Here is a 15077-nt window from a genome sequence, read left to right on the forward strand (position 1 = left end):
ATTATTTATTTGGCCTTTAGGCCTTTCCCCTTAAATTGATTTATACTCATATGTATATGTATGAAATTGAGTTTTTAGATTGATTGAAAGCATAATTATAAAGTCCCTCTCATGATGAATTAAAGTTTATGATCTTGTTAGGAATGATTTCAAATGCATGTTTTATGGTTTGAAAGTTGTTTTTCTTAATATCATTGTATTTGAACATCATTTAGAGATGATGAGAGGGAGTTTCTTGATATAACTATATCCTTGTTTAAAAGAGAAAGAATTGCATGGTATTGAGAACTTTTACATGACCTCCTTGAGTATTTCAAATGTTGAAAAATGGAGTTTCTTGTATGTATTTACATGAGTTTTTAGAAAGAGTTCTTTGAAATAATTTATTTAAATGGTGGTCCCAAACCTTATGTTTTGAAAGAAGAGAATTATAATAAGCTATTAATGGCTCTAAGATGCGACTTGCAAGTCAATGGTATGATGATATCATATAAACGGATGCCATAATAGAGCTAGCGTTTTTAGAGTTTGATTTTAGAGAAAACATATTTTAAAGAGTTAAAAAATGGGCTAAAGAGGGTTAGATGGTTACCTAAATAAGGCACGAGTCAACTGACTCATTGCCTAAAAATCGTGTTTTGCCGATTCAGGTATATTATTATTGTACACTGGCGACGACCCTGTGGCGTAGGAGAGACAGAGACTCCGACCCTTGTGGAAAACTTGTGTTGGGGGCTTGGTTGCCGAGTTAATGGTAGATTTCATATAGCCCATGGAATTTTAGAGTTGTAGGGTACACCACCTAGCGCAGAAGTAAAATAAAGATGTGTCATAGAGTTCAGATTATTTTATAGAGTCTTTTAAATATGCCTATGTGATTCTTACCATATGATATATTTGTGAATTATTTTAAATTGCTCTCATATATGCTTAATAAAAAAATATTATTTTAGATTTGCTCTGCGTACCAGCACAATTATATTGACCCCCTATCTTCCAGTGTCTGAGGCTCGATCTAGAGGTCCAGCAAAGAAATAGAGATTTCAGAAAGAAGAGACTCTGCAGCGGTAAGCCTTCTCTATTCCAGAAGGCCTGTCTATTTTAGACTATGTTATTTATTTTGATTTGGATCCACTAGAACCCTTGTCCCAGATCCAGACAGTGGTCATTTTATCATGTAATAGAGATTTCACAGACGAGTTTAGAAGTTGTCTAGAGTTGTTGGATTTTAATTATTTATTGCTAAATTGAGTTCAAACCATGATTCCGTATTAAGTTGTATTTCCGCATCTTCTTTATTTTTATGAATGTTGTGCATGACTACCAGATAGAGAAGGTCTTTCGGGCCTGTATGGTTTGGAATGCTCGTCCTGGCCAGGGCCTCGGTTTGGGTCATGACATTCTATTTCATGAAGCAATGGCCTATAATGATGAGCATCACAAAAATGTGGCAGTTGAAAAACCCTCAAAAATTGAGAGAGTAAAAATATCCACCAAAAAAGTGTGCAAAAATTTTGTTGTCATGCCGTGTGTTGTGCGTATTTATATGATGGACAATGACTCCACAGACTCGTCTAGTGATGAGGCGGAAATTCTTCTAGGAGAGAAGTCCAAGAGACCTAAGAAGTTGTGGATAAAGGAAATGATGATTGAAAATGGAAGGACTAGGATGATTTCAACGAAGAAATCCAAAGAGAAGAAGCTGCTTCAACTAAACATGAATAAATAAAGGGGAGTTAGACAACAAAAATGGGGAAGGTGGGCAGCAGAGATCCGAGACAAAAGAAACAATACACGACATTAGTTGTGAACTTTTGACACTGCTGAGGAAGCTGTTGTGGCTTATGATGAGGCAGCCATTGAAATAAATGGTGCTAATGCTTTGACAAATATTCTGGAGCCACCATCAAAGAAAATTAACCCCTGAAAGAGAGAAGGTGGGATCTAGTTAAACTTGATTGATTAAACCTTCCGTAAGAGAGAAGGTGGGATCTAGTTAAACTTGATTGATTAAACCTTCCGTAGGATGTTAAGTTTCATTGATTGTTATTGCTTTTTTATTTTGCTGTACATTATTTGATGTTTTAAACTTGGTATGGTCTTACAGCATTTTTAGTGGTTATGGTTTTACTGCATGTTTTTTATTAGAGCAAATTGCAGCTTGCTTTTGTTAACTGGGTTTATACTTCATTTTTGATGTTTTGCATCTTTATAGTTCATTTTGGTATTAGAATATATGAAGGAAAATAGTAACCCGGCTAAGAGGTGTGTGAGGTTAGCCGTAATGGGTTTGAGAATAGGCAGAATTCGGACGAAAGAAGCATGCAATTATCAAATCCATTGAGGAAAACCAGAAAAATCTTCCACCAAATGTCAAAAAACTGATGAAAGTAATTAAAAGCTCCTACAAACTTCCATTGGCTTCTAATCCTGCACCATCGAAGAAGAAGTCTGCTGCTGAGGCTTAGCCTAAAACACTGTCAAACCGAGGCAAAGCCAGCTGCTAAGGATAACCTTGCTGCCAGGGCTAATCCTAAGGCCACTCCTAGTAATGCAAAGGCTTCCACTAAAACAGCTGAGGTCACAAAGGTTGCTATATAACGACTCCAAGTTGGAAAGATTTGCAGAATGTTGTAATAGCCAAAAAGGTGCCGGCTAAAAAGACACCTTCTAAGAGCGTGAAGTCGCTGGTGAAGAAGGTTTCTACAAGGAGGGGAAGGAAGTAGAAGCTCAGGAGGAATAGAAGATTTGCGTGTAGGGATAGAAAAACAGTTGCACCAAAAGAAAGATGGATGGTGAGCCTCTGGAAAGGGATTCAGATTTTTGACCATGAGATTTAAACAAAAAAAAATCGCCGACCTTATAAGTCATGTATTGTATCTATCCGCATGTATAACAATGCGTACTTATCTACCCATATGTATCTATCATTATTTGACTTTAAATTAAACTATATATACATACTTACATGTCATTAAAGACACATTTATGTTACGTTCAACATCGTATGTCACAAAATACCAACTCATGTAAAATACTAGATCTGATTTTCTGAATCTCCTCTAGTGTTTAGTTTCTTTTAAGAGTAAATGCACTGCTTCCACCCTGAACTATAAAGGAAATTGCTGAGACACACCTAAACTTAAGGAGGGTCCTATTACCCTCTAGACTAATTAAAACCATATTTTTGGCAACCTTAGTACCTACTTCGCAGATACGAGGCACATTAATGAATCAACACACTTAAGGTCCACGTAGGCACACTAATGTGCCACGTAGGTTCTAAGGTAGCCAAAAATACGATTTTAATTAGTCCAGGGCGTTAATAGGACCCTCCTAAAGTTTGGGTGTGTTTCAACGATTTCGTTTATAGTTTTGCGTGGAAACAGAGAATTTTCTCTTCTTTCAATAGAAAAACTTTATCATACTAAGAAGAATTTATGATGTCATACAAAAGTTCAAACAGTTCAAACAACAACTCAAAAGCTCAAATATATATCTAAATTAGGGTAAGTTAGATATATAACATTTGTATCTTGAAACTCGCATATCAAGGAGAGATCAAATCAGAAAAATGTAATGAAAAGTTTGTCTATGAAAAATCAAGGAACTGAAAAGTCACCTAGAATTAGGAAAGATTTGTCTATTAGGCTTTTCTTGATTCAGGAATTGTAAATGTGGGAGACAGAAAAGGATTATGTTCATTCAGAAAAGTTCATTTCTTGAACAATTTTTGACAAATGTTTAATTGGAAAAAACTATGTAGTACACGGGAGACTTTGTCTAGAATTTATGGAGAGTTGGAGCTGAACATAGAATTGTGTCAGATTATACATTTTATAAAGATTGTCAGGACATTGTTCATGCCTAACTATTGTACTTACAACTTCAAAAGTAAAAATTGTGTTGGAAACGAAATTATAATCTGAAATTTGAATAGAACATCATGATTTTTTACCTAAATAACTTCTTGTTAGCAATTTGATATTGGTTTTTATCTTCCTAACATTTTTGTCAATTATGGAAAATAAAATAAAAATTAATGACTAGCATTTAAGAATATAATGTGATCACCTACTCGACACTAATATGGATGAGAACCTGGGAGACTAAAATTACAATTAGTTCTCATTCGAGATAAAAATGCTAGTTGATTTATTTCGATCTAGTTGAGTTTTGGTGTGCAAATTAAGTAATATTGCTTTCAGCTTAAAAGAAAAACTATGACCAAAACAAACAATGTTATGGACTTTCAGATCTTTACAACAGAGAAAAGGGTACAATCCAACCAATATAAAAAGAAAAAACATTCCACTAAATTGGCAGTCATCAAGATTTAAATAACATAATTGAGAGGATCTACAACAAAATAACAAATCATTTCTCAAATCTAACATCATCTGTGGATTAAGACGGTGGATTCATGAAGTTGATTTTCTTTTTTTGTGGGTCTCTTGGTGGTGGTTTGAGGATGTTTTTCACAGCATCAACGCCTTTCATTTTAATGACCGTCTTTTCATAATCCAAAGCAGCTTCATCAGCAGTGTTGATGTTCCTATCCAATCTCGATCATTCGTTCTTGGCTCTCGAACCTCTGTCACCCACTTGCTTCACTTTCTTTGTCTAACTCATTTGTACTTTTTCAACTTTTCTTGTGGCAGCTTGAGATCTCTATCCATGGAATTTTTGACTGAAATTGCCTCAATGTTTTCATTCTCTATGATGGTTTTCTCTTCACATGACTTTTCATGTCTCTGGCATCTTTCCTTTGACCCTCCCTTCCTCCTCATTCGACAGCTTTATTGGATCGCAACTCTACAAGTGAATTTCAACCAGATTAGGCCTGACAAAGGAACTTCCACTGACTTCATTGGTCAATTTTAAAGTAACAACAATTTTGAGCACTTTTTGGTGACCTACGTTTCATCATACTCTTCGTTTGCTGCATGGCTTTACTAAAGAGAAAATATCAAAGAACATTGCAAGTATGTTAACTTTATTTATGATAAGGAATTCTTTCTTCATATCTGAATATAAAAATATTCATCGAATATTTTATCAATAATCGTACCCTATGTCTTCATAAATTTCTAGATGGAATATAAATGGTAATCGGAACAAACAAGAAAATTACATACACAATTCCCTACTTTAAAAATCATTTAATATCATTTCTTTTTGTACGTGTAAAAACAGACCTGTATTTATCTATCGGCATTCAACTTTGAAAAATATATACATGCTTAAGTTTCTTTGTAGACATATATTAATATTAAGTTTTGCATTATCCGTCTCAATACACAAGAAAAAATCTACATAAAATATTTGTGACTACAAACTCACATGTCATATACGGATCACATAAAAAATGTGACTGGAAATCAAAAAGATAAGAAAAGAAATTAGAACAGAAGTGAACACAAGAATCAAGAAATTTTGCTTTCTATTGAAGCTTTGGTACCTATGAAGTAGTGTAAGTATATATTGTTTCATTGGCACTCCGCATGAGATGCAAGTGGTGGCAGATATGATTTCTCCTGAGAAGTAATAGTTGAAATAATAAGGTTTCATCTATAACTCATCTTTGGGAAAGAATCATTTATTTTCTTCTTTCCAAAACAAATATTTACACATGTTAGAGTTGTGACCCGAATTTTGTTGGTCCGGACCTGAAAGTATGGACCTTTATATTTTTGGGCCTAGGACTTATTTGCATGCACATATTATATAAGTCCATTTAGTGGGTTGATTTGTGTATTCATAAATTACGTCTCTCCACATTGTACTCCTCTCCTTTTATTATAGTGAAACATCCTCTGCTAGTGGTTTTTCCCCCAAGGGTTTTCACGTAAATCTGTTTGTTCTTGTTCTCTTTTTGCTTGTGGTTTGCTTTATTCTATTCGAATTATAATAAAATAGTATCAGAGCCTATTCGATTATTTTCTCGGGGATGGATACCATGAAGTATGATATTTTATTGTTGGATTGCAACACCAGATTTTTGTTATGGTGGGTTAAGATACGGGCTATGCTCATGCAAAGGGATTTGGATGATGCTTTATTAGGGTTTGAGAAGATGCCCTCATCGTGGACGGACAAGGACAAACAACGTAAGGATCAGAAGGCTCTATCTCAGATCCACCTTTATTTATCCAATAAAATTCTACAGGATATTTTGAAGAAGACCATAGCCGCTGCGTTGTGGTTGAAATTGGAATCGTTGTGTATGATGAAGATCCTAACAAGTAAGTTACATCACAAGCAACGACTTTACTCCCATCGTATGTCTGAGGGTGCGTCCTTAGAAGATTACCTATCTGTATTTAAGGAAATCATCTCTGATTTAGAGACTCTGGAGGTTAAGTACAATGATAAAGATCTAGGGTTGATTTTGTTGTGTTCGCTGCCTGCATCATACACGACCTTTAGGGATAATATTTTATATAGTAGAGATACCCTGATGGTTGATAAAGTCTATGATGCATTGTTTGCTAAGGAGAAGAAGAAGTATCTTGTGAATAGGTTAGAGACTCAAGGAGATGGTTTCATTGTTCGAGGAGGAAGGACTTACGAGAGAAATTCTGAGGGTGGTGACAGAAATAGGTCAAATCCAAAAAAAAACTTGTAATTACTGCAAGAAGAAGGGTCATATCAAATACGAGTGCTGGAAGTTAGAGAATAGAGATAAAAGAGAAGCTCCAAAATCAAAGGGAAACCAACCAGAGAAGTCCAATGAAGCCAATTTTGTTGAAGATAGCGGTAGTGATAGAGAAATCTTGGTAGTTTTTTTATGGTAACTCAAAACCCTATAAGGATTGGATTCTTGATTCAGCTTGCACATTTGATATGTGTCGTAATCAAGATTGCTTTACAATATACGAAATAGTCTCTAAAGGTGTTGTGTTGATTGGAAATAACACACCTTATAAGATAGTTGGTATTGGAACAATCAGGATCAAGATGTTTGATGGGGTTGTGAGGACACTTGGTGATGTACGGTATGTCCTAGACCTAAAGAAAAATCTTATTCCCTTGAGTACCCTTGATTCAAACGGTCATAAGTACACTGGTGAAGGTAGAGTCCTGAAGGTTACTAAAGGCAATCCTGTTGTGATGAAGAAACAGAGAAATTCTGCAAATTTATATGTCGTGATAGGGTCTAGTATTATAGGTAATGCAACTGTTTCTACCTCCTCTCTATCAGAAAGTGACGTTGCTAAGCTTTGACATATGCGACTGGGGCATATGAGTGAAAATATGATGGCTAAACTAAGCAGGAGAGAACTTCTTGATGGGCAGAGTATTACCAATTTGGAGTTCTGTGAACACTGCATTTTTGGGAATTAGAAGAGAGTCAGATTTACTAAAGGCATCAACTCAACTAAGGGCATACTTGATTATATTCATTTTCATCTCTGGGTCCTGCTAGAGTACCTTCTAGAAGAGGCGCTAATTAATTGTTGACTATTCCAGAAAGTTTGGGTGTTCTTTTTAAAGCAAAAAACTATTGTGTTGCCAACCTATGATTGAAAAGCAGATGGAAAAGTAGGTAAAATGCCTTTGGACCGATAATGGTTTAGAGTTCTGTTCTAATAAATTTAATGCTTTGTGCAAGTCAGAAAGAATTGTGAGGCACTTGACAGTTCGCCATTCTCCGCAGCAGAATGGTGTGGCTGAATGAATGAATAGGACTATAATAGAGAAGGTTGTTGTATGCTCTCTAATGCTGGTTTACCCATGTCTTTTTGCGCCGAAGCTGCTTCCACATCTTGTCTTCTTATTAACCACTCTTTCTCAGTCGTAATTGATAAAAAGACTCTACAAGAGTTATGGTCAGGTACTCCTGCTAGTTATTGTGATTTGAGGATATTTGGATATCCTGCGTGTGGTCATGTTGATAATGGAAAGTTGGAACCTAGATCTTCCTAGTGTTTATTTATGGGTTATAAGCCTAGTGTTAAAGGTTATAAGCTTTGGTGTCCAAAAAATAGAAAGGTTATAATTAACAGGGATATTGTATTTGATGAATCTATCATGTTTCGGGTTCTCTCCGAATCTAGTGCTTCGCCTCCATATGAGCTTAGTGACATGAATCAACAAAAGTCAAGCACCCATGTTGAATTATAGATTGGAGCAGAGTCTGCACTAGTGCCTACTTCTCAGTCTAGCCTGGAGATACAGAGTGATACAATTTTTTCTTCACCACCAGCGGCGCCACAATATTCTATTACCAAAGAAAGGCCTAGGAAAGATATTAAACCTCCTTAGAAGTATGTTGACGATGATTTGATTTTTTATGCATTGAGTGTAGCAGAAGGTATTGATTTTGTTAAACATCATTCTTCTTACTCAGAGGTAGTTAGTTGTGATGATTTCGGCTGATGGATTATTACTATGCAAGAGGAGATAGAATCACTTCATAAGAATGGCACATGGGATCTGGTAAGATTACCTAAAGATAAGAAAGTTGTCAGTTGCAAGTGGGTATTCAAAAAGAAAAAAGGAACATCGGGAGTTAAAGATGCTAGGTACAGAGCAAGACTAGTTGCTAAAGGTTACAGTCAGGTTCCAGGTATTGACTTCAAAGATGTGTTTTCTCCAGTTGTAAAGCATAATTTGATACGAGCATTTCTTGGTATTGTGGTCATGCATAATCTTGAGCTTTAGAACTTGGATGTCAAAACTGTATTCTTACATAGAGAACTTAAGGACATCTACATGGAGCAACCCGAGGCCTTTGTAGTCTCAGGAAAGGAGGACTATGTGTGCTTGTTGAAAAGGTCTCTTTATGGCTTAAAGTAGTCGCCCAGGCAGTGGTATAAGAGGTTTAACTCTTTTATGACCTCTTATATGTTTCAGAGGAGTTGCTATGATAGTTGTGTCTACTTCAAGGAGGTAAGTGATGGTTCATTCATGTATCTTCTCTTGTATGTCGATGATATGTTGATTGTAGCAAAAGATATAAAAAGATAATAAAAGTCAAAGCCCAGATTAGTAAGGAGTTTGATATGATGGATCGAAGAGCAACAAAGAAGATTCTTAGCATGGAGATTCTGAGGGATAGAAAAATTGTAAGCTATACATGAGTCAGAAAAGGTATATTGAGAAAGTTCTTCACAGGTTCAATATGAACTATATGTCTCGAGTTCCATACTCTAGTGTTGTCTGGTCTCTTAGGTATGCAATGGTGTGTTCTCGACTAGATTTATCTTATGCCGTCAATGTAGTTAGCAGAATTATGGAAAATCCTGTCAAAGAACATTGGAAAGAAGTTCAGTGGATTTTCAGATACTTGTATGGATCTATTGATATTTGTTTGTAGTTTGGGCAAAATAGAGATGAAGTAATTAGGTATGTTGATTCTGATTTTGCAGGAGATCATGATAAAAGGAGATCTTTTACAGGCTATGTTTTCACCATTGGTGGTTGTACTATTAGTTGGAAAGCTACCTTACAGACTATGGTTGCTTTGTCAACTACTAAGGTAGAGTATATGGCTGTTATAGAGGTTTTCAAGGAAACTATTAGGTTGAAGGGTCTATTTGGTGGACTTAGCAAAGACTTACAGATTACTACGTTCTTTTGCGACAGTCAGAGTGCTATCTTCCTTATGAAAGATAAGATGTTTCACGAGAGGACAAAGCACATAAATGTTCGGTATCATTTTGTGCGGGAAATTATTGCTCGTGGTGATATTGTGGTGAGCAAGATTAGTACTCATCACAATCCTGCTGATATGATGACCAATACACTACCAAGTGCCAAGTTTGAGCATTGTTTGGACTTGATTAGTGGTAGCTGTTAAGATGTACCCTTAGAGGATTTTGTGGAAGAGGTAGAGAGTTTGTCTTGAAATAGATTTGAGTTCTGTATTGGAATTCATGTCAAGGTGGAGATTGTTAGAGTTGTGACTGAATTTTGTTGTTCCGGACCTGAAAGTATAGACCATTATATTTTTGGGCCTAGGACTTATTTGTATGCACATATTATATAAGTGCATTTAGTGGATTGGTTTGTGTATTTAGAAATTACGTCTCTCCACATTGTACTCTTCTCCTTTCATTATAGTGAAACATCCTCTGCCTCTGCCCATGATTTTTCCTGCAAGAATTTCCATATAAATCTGTGTGTTCTTGTTCTCTTTCTACTTGTGATTTGATTTATTTTGTCCGAATCATAACAACACGTGATGATAATTTTGTGTCTCAGTCTAAACGTAGTCCATAAGTTATCACGACAAAAATCTAATACACTTTCAATGATACCTATTTCCAAAAAAGGTATGAGAACAACAAATATGTCACACAACTAAGGAAAATGTATAATTAGCTTTTCCTAGACCCAATCATCACGTGTAAAACTTTATCCCGTTCCATATTGATTGATTGGTTGAAAGTCAAAAATATTACAACAGGTTTTGTAAATGCAGTAAATGACATAAAATTTAGGGAGAAATGATCTTATAGTCCTTTGCAAATTATTGTTGTTCGATCTTTATTTTTAGATCCAAAAAGGTCATTGTTTTCTATTCAAATTGTAAAAAGGCAGTATATCTCATTTCCACCAAAGAAAATTCAATATTTAGGAACTATATAAAAATATAAGTTACAACAACTGATAATTCAAAATAGTTAAAAGCTACCATAAGGAGAGAGTATTTTTTTTCATTTCCTTTTTATCTATATGATATGGGATCTGGTTAGGGAGGGAGGTGATTAGATAGGATATGCCATATATTCATATTAACAATGACATAATTTTATATAGAAAGGTGTTGACTTTGCGTACTACGGTAGAAGGTTAGTAGGGAGTAGAGTATTGTCTTGCCTTTCATAAAGGTATATGGTTATTGGTTTCTGTTGTAGTATTAGTCATATCCTTGTAGTTCTTGTTTTTTATATCCATTGTCAAGTATTATTTATTGTGTTTCGATTACCACATTATTCTGCTGTTGTTGTTTTTTTTGGTGTAGACTTTTCGCTCCTTTCCTTATTAAAACTATGCTTTTTTCACTGTTTTCTTCTTCTTGTACTTGAATTTATTGCAGTACTTGGGCCGACGGTCTCTTGAAAATAGCCTCTCCATGGAATGATACGTGCATGCTCTACCCTTCTCAATCCCCATTTATGGAAATTCATTATTTATGTTTGGTATTTGATTCGGCAGTTCACAATTTGCTTCTTTTTGTTCATTTTATTTGAATTCCCTTCTAGAAAAATTAGAAGAGAGATAATATGCTTGTCTGGTTGATGGATTGTTCCTACTTTATTTGATCTATTTCATGAAGCAATGGCCTCTAAGAGTGAGAGTCACCCTAATGTGGCAATAAAGAAAACCATAAAAATTTAGAGAAACAAAAGTCCACCAACAAAGTGGGCAAAAGTTTTGTTGTCTTTCCGCGTGTGGTATACATTTACATGCCGGAAAATGACACCACGACTCGTCTAGTGACAAGGAGGAAAAACTTTTAGGAGAGAAGTCCAAGCATCATAAAAATATATGGATAAAATAAATCATCATTGAAAATGGAAAGACCAGGGTCATTTAAACGAACACGTCCACAGTGAACAAGCTGTTTCAAGAAACGTGAAGAACTACAAGGGATTTAGATAATGAAACTGTGGGAAATGGGTAGCAGAGATCCGAGACATAAGAAACAACACTGAACATTGGTTAGTCACTTTTGGCACTACTAAAGAAGCTGAGTTGGTGTATCATAAGTCAGCCATTGAAATAAATGGTGCTAATGCTTTAGCAAATATCCTAGAGTCAGCACCGAAGAAAATCAACCCCAAAAAGACAGAAGGTGGATCCATAGTTTAGTTAAACTTGATAGGTTCAGCCTTCCATAGGCAGTTCAACTTCATTGATTGGGATGTTCTTACAGTATGTACAGTGGTTCTGTTATTGCTTTAATTCTTTGTAAAATGCAGCACGGTTTTGTTAACCGGGCTTATACTTCATTTCGAAGATTCTCTTTTATACAGTTTATTTCTATACTTTAATATTATTACGGTGTCAAGGTAAATAATAACTTAGCCAGGAGGTGTGTGAGGTTGGCCGTAGTGGGCTTGGGGATGGTAGAGGTTAGCCGAAAAAGTTCATTATTACTAAGTCCAATACGGAAATGCAGAAAAATCTTCCACCGAATTTTAAAAAAACTGATGAAAGTTAAGAGCTCCTACAAACATCCATCGGCTTCTAAACTTGCTGCTGCTACTGTCCCAGCAAAGAAGAAGCCTCTCAAATATGGATGCAAACTTAGGAGATTAAAATTACAGTGAGATCAGAATCGATATAAAATATTAGGTGATTTCTTTCTATGTACTTGAGTTTTGGATTGCATAATTGCAAGAAATAAAGTAATATTTCTTTCAGCTAAAGATAATTAAAAGTAAGGATACCTAGATATAGCCAGAAAAAACTAAGACCAAACAAACATTTTTATGGGCTTTCGCATCTTTACAAAAGAAGAAAAAACATTTCTTGGTGAAGTCAACGCTGTGAGTAATTAATAGAGAGAAGGTACAATAAAATAGAAAATCATCTCTTAAATCCTAGAATTATCTATGGATGAAGATGGTGGATTCATGTAGTTGATTTCCGTTAGTGGAGTGTATCTTGGTGGTTGCTTGAGGATTTTTGTCATGGCGTCAACACCTTTCATTTCAATGACAGTCTCATCATAAGCCAAAGCAGTTTCTTCAGCAGTATTGAATGTTTCTACCTGATTTGATCTTTAGTACCTAGGACTCGAACCTCTGCCACCCACTTGCCTGGCTTTCTTTGTCTAACCCCTTTGTACTTTTTCACCTTTTCTTGCGGCATCTTAAGATCTCTCTCTAAGGAATTTTCAATTGAAATCACCTTAGAGTTTTCATTCTTAACGATGGGTTCCTCTTCACATGCCTTTTCATGTATCTCTAACTTCTTTCCTTTGGCCTTCCCTTCTTCATAAGTAGACAGCTTCGTTGGATCGAAGCCCGAATAGTGAACTACTCCCAGCCTAGGCAAGATACAGGAACTTCCTTCTATTTGATCGGTCAGTTTTTCCATTGCAATAACTTTTTAGCGCTTTCTGAAGACCTCCTTTTCCCATGCTCTTTGTTGAATGCCATGACTTTATGAAAGGAGAAAACAACAAAAAACATTAAAAGATGTTGACTTTATTTATGATAAGAAATTCTTTCTTTATTTCTACATATAAAAATATTCATCAAATATTTTATCAAAACAGGGTAATTGTACACTAGTTGTTCATAAATTTCTAGGGGAAATCTAAACAATAATCTAAACAAACAAGCAAATTCAAAACATAACTCCAGACTTCAAAAATCACGTAATATCATATCTATCCATATGTATAACAACACACCAGGATGTATCTATCGTCATACAACTTTAAAAAATATATACATACTTAAAAATATACTCAAATGTCACATAGAGATCACACAAAAATATGTGTCTGGAAATCAAACTAATGAGTAAATAAATTAGAACAGAAGTGAACAGAAAAATCAAGAAATTGAATAAGTTACCTAGGAATTTTTTCTCATTCTTTTTTTCATTATGTTGCAGCTTTGATACCTTCAAAGTCGTGTGAGTGTATATATATCGTGTTTCATTGGCACTTGAATAAGGTGCACGTGGTGGCTGACATGATTTAGTAAACTTTTGTTTGTTATTCAACTTTGGTAAAGAATCATTTGTTTTTATCTTCTTCTTAAAAAAAACAAAAAATTAGATAATTTTGTGTGTCGCGCTCTAAAATTAGTTGATAAATTATCACAGAAAAAACTGTATATACTTTTAATGATACTTACTTCCAAAAAAAGGTATGAGAACAACAAATATAAGTTATACAATTAATGAAAACGTATAATTTGCTTTTCCTAGAACCAATCATCGCGTTTAAAACCTTATATGACTCCAAATTAATTAATTGTTGAATGCCATAAGTAATTAGAATGGATTTGGGAAATACAGTAAAATCAAGATGTCTGAGAATAATCAAGATATTTCGTAAATAAACATTAATTATTTTCAAAAGCCACAATTAATTAAAACATATCCTTTTCTTCATTGCAATTAAGAAATGATAGCTAACAAATATAAAAACAAGCTGTAAGGAGAAAAATCAAAAACAAAACAAAAAAGAGACTCAAATAATACCTTCATTTCTTGGTCTTTTACCACTGCATTCTTCAGTTGTTTTAAAATACACCACATGAAAATCATATTTTTGCCCGAAGTGTCAAGTATACCAATCAACTCATTGAGTTTCTTCTCATAATAAGCCTCCTTTTCAAGTTTCTCATTCTTTCTCTCATTAATCCTCTCATATAGAAAATTAAATTTCTCCTTATAGTCCTCATCACGCTCTGCTATTATCTCTAAATGTCTTTCTTCGATTCTCTTTTTTTCTTCCTCATTTTTTTCCTCACATTTTCTAACTTATTCTTAAATTTTCTGTTACAACCCATTAAAAGCCTTTGAACTAAAGAGAATTTCTTTTCATAAACTGAGTGTTTTTCCTTCAAAAATAAAAAAACTTCTGGAATTTATGGGTTCTTCAATGGATCCATCAGGAAAGATTTGATGATGGGCTTTGCTTAAAATGCCAAAAAAATGGGTGCAACTAAAACTGTGCAACAAGATTGATCTTTTTAGCTGAAAATGTGGTGTGAAGCTTTAATTTTTTGTAATGGGAAATGGTTTTCTTAAGCATATAAAGACAAAATAAAAAATATAGAGAGGATTGCCATAGATTTGTTTTCAGGAGAAAATCATATATAAAATTTAGGAAGTGTAAAAATAGGAAAAGTGTTTACTAGTGTAGGCTTGATTATTTATATCAGTATGTATAATTATCCAGCGAATATTGGAAATACATACAAGGTAATTGTGCCCAAGCTATTTGTGAATTTCAAAAAGTAAATGTAAACGATAAAAGGCACAAAACAAACAAATTACAAACAAAATTGTTGACTCAAAGGTCATGTGTCGTATCTATATGTACATATAATAACATAAATATGTATACCTTACGTATTTATTGTATGTGATTCGACTCA

General features: G+C 34.6%; 1 pseudogene; it reads left to right on the forward strand.

Annotated features, from left to right (window-relative positions):
• Positions 1-1417: 1417 nt before the first annotated feature.
• The window catches only part of LOC107854934, an 88970-nt pseudogene continuing 75310 nt past the window's right edge, over positions 1418-15077 (forward strand).

This window comes from Capsicum annuum, chromosome 1, assembly GCF_002878395.1.
Source record: "Capsicum annuum cultivar UCD-10X-F1 chromosome 1, UCD10Xv1.1, whole genome shotgun sequence".
In the NCBI taxonomy this organism is placed as follows: domain Eukaryota; kingdom Viridiplantae; phylum Streptophyta; class Magnoliopsida; order Solanales; family Solanaceae; genus Capsicum; species Capsicum annuum.